Here is a 6000-nt window from a genome sequence, read left to right as displayed (position 1 = left end):
ACAGAAACCAAGAGCAATGGCATGGCTTGTGCATGGCAGGGCAGTGATGTTGTAGCTCTTGCTGGTCTAGGGACCTGCACACCCCACCCCAGATCTGCCTATTAAGAGAAGCCCTTAGCAGAGGTGACCCTTACCCTGCCCACTGCCACCAGCCTGGGAGGATTTGTGGTTTTATCCTTGTTAGCCAGGGTTTCCCATTTCTTCAGGAGGAGAGGTGGTTCTCTTTTGGGACCAAGGATGGTCTGGATTGACCCATATCCCACATGGAATAACGCTGCCCTTTAATGATGTGTGGATCACACATACCTAACTTCCTACCCTCACACCCTCAGCTCTTTCAAGCCCACAACTCATTTTGGAAACAAGGATGAGGCACCCTAGTCCCAGACACACAAAGACCATGGGCATCTTCAAGGAGACTCCCAAAGACCAAACCAACCCCTTCATTATTTAACCAAGGCAGCTTCTGTGAAGATAGCCCCACAGTGATGGGGACATCAATGGAGGGGATATATATCATGGGTGGGTGGACAGCCCTGACTCCTCCAAACACAACACCTCAGCAGACATCCAGGAGTGTCATGTAAAAGGCTCAGGGCCATCGTAGGTTCTGACAGCCTGTCCCTCCCTCCTGGGATCAACTCTCCCACCCAGCAGTCTCAGAGCCCCAGCCTAGATTCAGCCTGGCCCAATGACCCTGCTTTGGGTCACATGAGAGTAGAAACCAGCGCAGGGAAGGATCAATTACACTGTGACTCAGCGAGAGGGCACAGGGCCAGGGAGTGAGTCACAGCAGCGTGCCCACCCTCCCTGGCAGGGAGGTGGGGGGATGCAGGCCTGCGTGGAAGCTTCCCTGTGTCGGGGTATACAGGTGTATGGGTGCAGGCTCCCCTGACGATGGAGGCAGGGGGTACTAGGTGTTTACCACAGGGTGAGCGCCTCTCTGAGCCTGAAGGCAGGTGTGCATCAAGAAGCTGCGGCATTGAAAGAAACTCATTGGGGCTCCTACCTGACATGGGCTTCTCTCCCTCACACCCTCACACAACTTTGCACGCAACTGGAGATGTCATCCACTTGCTGTAATGTGGAATGGGCCAAACCAGCTTCCCATTATGGATGTCTTTCATTTCCCTAAGAACACTGGGAAGGCCACTGAGGAGAAACCCCAAACATTGTCTTTCTTAGAATATCTCCAAGTGTTATTACACATATTCCAAAGTTATTTTCTGCAATGGCTTATACCTGGAAAAGAGTTTGTTCATTTAACAAATACACTCACAATCATAGCTAACATTTATTGGACACCTACCATGTAGCAGGCTCTATGTACGTATTACCTCTTTTAGTCATCATGACAATCATATGCACTGTTATACCCACGTTTCCGATGAGGAAATTGAGGCTCTGAGAGCATGGCTTACATGGCTGGTAAGTTAAAGATCTGTCTGGTTTCAAAGTCCAAACTCTTTCCAAAAACAATGCATGCACCTATGCATATATGTATATAAAAAGTACAGTAACTTAAGTCTGATATACACTTTTTAAAGCAATAAATGTCCAACTGTATTTACAGACTGTATTTCTTTAAACTGTACTCTTTGAACAAAATTTATATTAATGTATCTGTTTAATAAGATACCAAAATGTATATATACAACTTTCCATGTACACTTTGGAAGACTTTAAACTTACTGAAAGAAGACTGCCATCTGGAAATTATTGTGGGGGATGTGGCAACTTTCTTGAAAACCTCTGGCACCTCTTAAATATTCCTAATGGCAACAAATTCTCATCCTTTGAGAGCAGAAATGATTTATGAAAATGGGCTCAATATGGTGACTCTCCCCCTCAGCATATGTGTGTTTGGGGTCAGAAGAGTGATTTCTCCCTTTATATCCTTCCTAAATACCCAGGCATCTTCTTTGTCCTGGTCTTATACCGTTGATTACCCTCTTCTGTGTTATTATCAGCCAGTCAGCACATAGTCATTGAGTCCCCACCCTGAGCCTTTCCTAAGAGCTGACCCTGCTGCAAACCACCCACCCATGGCCACCTGCCACTCTTGGAAAACAAGCCCATAACCTTCCACAGGCGCAGCCCCCTACTTGACTGTGCCTGTGCCCCCTCCATCCTCAGCCTCTCCCTCTCTCTCCCCAGGCCATGAAGTCAAGCATCCAACTCCCGGGTGAGTTACCAGGAAGGTCCACCCAGCTGGGGGAGTCCAAGGTCTCCAGATAACAACCCTTTAAAGATGTAGCACGGTGCAAAGGTCCTACAGTCTCACCTTCCTGAGACTCTGTCCAATTGGTGTCCCCCTGGCCCCACCCAGCCACCTCACTCCTTCATGTCACCTGCACAGCCTGGAGGTACTGCATTATCTGAAAGATTGTGTAGGAGCCCAGAGGCAGTGGGGAATGTTAGGATTAGAGAGAGCCCAGGTAGAAACTGTCCATCTAATGGCATTATCAGAGAAATTGTGGCCCTGCTGAAGTGACATTTACCCATAGCATTGTGTGTGTAATAAACACAACTTCCTATTCCAGTTTCTAAAGTGAGCCCAGTGCCTGAAAACCTCAGGGCTCATGTACAATAAATTAACATAATTAAAAACTAATTAGTAAAACATCACAATTAAAAGGACTTGCTGAGGCAACACCTCTCAGGTAAGAAGGGACTGCCAGAGTGCTAGCAGCTAGTACACAGAGCAAGTCCTGAGAAGAGGCTGTGATGCAGGACTTAGCCTCCTGGAAGGCCTCCTTCCCCAAGAAGCACCTTGAGAACAGTTGAGCAGCTTGTAAGGACACCCACAGCATGTCCATCTCAAGTCTGGATACCAAGCCCAGCCCTAGCCAGAGATGGATGCCCCTCCTCCCCTGTAGGAGGTGGGAGGGGGCTTCAGCAGGACCCTAGACCCCAGTGGCCTGTTAGTGACAGTCTGATAATATTGGCTGGCCAGACATTGATCTAAGCACTTTACCTGCATTTACTCATTTAATCCTCACAACACCTGTTTGAGGTAGGTTTTATTTCTCTTTTTATTTTACAAATGAGGAAACTGAGCCACAAACAAATTAAACAACCTGCCCAAGGTCATAGAGTTAAAAAGTGGGAGTGGCAGGACTTGAAGCCAAGGAGTCTAGCTCCAGAGCACAGGCTCTGCCAGCTTCACCTAAACACAGCTGAAACCACATGCTTGTGCTGGATGGAGCACTGCCCTTTAAAATAACAAAACACAAAAAAAGCCAATTCTTTGGGGAAGATAAGGAGTAAATTCCTAACCCCTCAGTGCAATTAAGTTCATCAAATTTATCTATATTCTTCTATAGCCCATTTAGACCCTCAATCCCCACTCTGTCACCTTAATAATTTTTACATGAAAACTGATTAGTCAACCTCACAGACATGCCACTGTCTCATCTTTTTCAGATGTGATATGAGGAAGGAAAGGAAGGTGGAAGGAAGGGACCCCAGTCTCCACTTGACAGAAGAGAAAGCTGAGGCCTAGGAGAGTGATGAGTCAGGTCCCCACTGCCGAGTTCTGGCTCTCCTGGCCACACCACACAGGATGCCCCTGTCTGGGACTCTGGGGTCCCTTCATTCTGCCTCTCACACTGCCTCAACATTTCCTACCTGTCCTCAGCACAAGTGAGGCAAAGCCCCGGGGTTAGCATGGAAGCCTAGAACAGGAGCTGACCACAGACTCCCAAAACCATTTCCTGCCAGAGCCAGGGCTGCCTTCACAAGACCAAGGCAGTATGTCCCTGAGGCTCAGCCAGCAAGAAAAACAGCTCTGAGACCCCTCTTCTGCCAGCCCTGGCACCTGTCTAAGCCCTGGAGACAGCTCACCCCTTCTAGGGAGCCCCTGGGTTTCCCAAACACACAGCATTCTCCCTCCAATGGGTTTCCTTCATGCCCAGACCTGCTGCGGGCTCAGAACAGGATAGGAGGTCCTTCAATTGTCTACTTGGGTAGCAGGAGGCTGCCAATATTAGCTAAAAGGCAGTAGGGATTGCTTTTCTCTTCCTTTCTTGCCCCAATGATTGTTCTTTATATCATTGAACCTTCCTGAAGTATTCCAGGTCAGAGATGCCCTGGGTTTGTGGAGAAGACCATACTGCTGAGGCTGCCTGCAAAGCCGCATCTTGCCTACCAAACTGATAACCACATGGGAGCCTTCTCCTTCTGGCTGTCATGCAAGAACTCAGAGCCCATTGCTCACTCCAGGCCTGGCAACTCCAAACACCACTTCAACCAGAAAGGCCACCTCTCTCCTCTCTTCCTGAGCTGAAACACCCCTTCCTGCAAGGCTAGTAGGGCCTGCTCCTCCAGAAGGCTTTCCCTGAGTGCCACCGCCCACACAAGCTCCACCTTCTCTGGGGGTCCATAGCCCACACAGCCTGCTCCTTTCACTCCGCCCCTCAGTTGGATCATGCCCTTGGTGGCCACTTGGCTCTTTTGAGTCCATTTCTTTGCCCAAACAACACATGCGCACTATACAGAGTACAGGGGAGTCTCCCTTCCTCCAGCCTGCCCTCACTGCCCTCTGCAGGTCTGGGCAGAGCAGTTGCTCCATAGAGATGTTTAACTGGAGGTCTGGTGTTAGTGGCCCAATGTAGATTTCAGCTCTCTTTTCAGCGTGGTCTCAACATAACCTTGGAGTAATCCCTGTTTTTTTCCCTTCTAGTTTTAAATCCCCAGCATCACCCAGTTTACACCAATCTGGCCCCCTCTGCATCCTGCCTTCTTCACTGCCTTTTTCCTTAAGGCTCCTACCCCCATCACAGATCCTCACAGGCAACTTGGATTGTTTTCTATTTTCTCCTATGTGGAACTCCTCAGGCCTGGAAGACATTTAACCATCTGTTGCCATTTGCTGTTCTGGGGCTTTTCACTGGGTATGACTTTGGTCTAACTAGACAGTGAGTTCTTTGCAGCCTTGTCCTTTCTTGGCTGCTTCCAGAGGGAAATCAGAAAGACTGGATGAATGCAGGAACGACTGAGTGGTGATGCCTCCAAGTCAAGCAGTGCAGACCCGGGATGCTGAACTGCTGGGGGTCTTCTAAATTACGTGTTCAAAAGTGTCCGCCTAGGGCCCTGCAGCTCCCCTTCCTTAGAGCCCATATGAATACAGTATTGACACCACTCCCCGAGTCAGCTTAGCCACTGGTATCTATAAACTACATCTTAAGCACCTACTGTGTGCCCACCACTACCAGAAGGGGTTGCAGAGGAGGAGGAGAGACCAGATTACTGGGTCCTTGCACTCCATGAGTTCACAATCGAGGTGGAAAGAGAAGATTCACAGGCAGGAGAGCCAAAGCAGGCCTGAGGTTGTGTGGCCATGGCCAGGGCTGCTGGTTCAGTGGGTGTCAGAGAGAAGAGAGTGACCAGTGACAAGTGGCTCAGCTGGAGGGAAGCTGAGCCCAAAGGGGGCTCCCTCCCCCATTTGAGGAACAAGAGAAGCAAAGGGAAGTGAAGGAGCGGGAGGTATTGGCAAGGCCTGAGTAAGTCGCCCACCTGAACCTAATCCCCCACAAGACTTTCTAACACTCCCAAAGATGAATCAGCAGCAAACTGTAAACACCAAGCCCAGAGAGAAAACGAGAAGCAATTGTTTGCAGCCCTACTTCCATTTGCCAGCCTTCTCCCTCTCTCTCAGTGGATGAAATAATTGTGGCTATGAAGTGGCACTTGGAGGGAAAGTTTTAAATCTGCTTAAATGTCACAGTGAGTAATACTTTGCCCCATCTTTCTCTAATTACATTTCTCTTTGATGATCTAAGGTTAAAAAAAATTTTAACTCAAGTCTTCCTAGAATATCAAGGGTAAGGATACCAAAGAGCCAACCTAATCATGTTCCATACTATTTTCTCAGGCGTCCTGCTCTTTTATTGCATTAGTCTGAGAAACCTGTCTGTGTTATTTTATCCCCAACACTCTGCTATGGAGGAGAGGTAGGAGCCTAAAAGATCCAGCTCTGCACCTTTAAGAGATTGATGC

Source organism: Rhinopithecus roxellana, chromosome 21 (genome assembly GCF_007565055.1).
Source record: "Rhinopithecus roxellana isolate Shanxi Qingling chromosome 21, ASM756505v1, whole genome shotgun sequence".
Classification (NCBI taxonomy): domain Eukaryota; kingdom Metazoa; phylum Chordata; class Mammalia; order Primates; family Cercopithecidae; genus Rhinopithecus; species Rhinopithecus roxellana.
Note: the sequence above shows the minus strand (reverse complement) of the source record.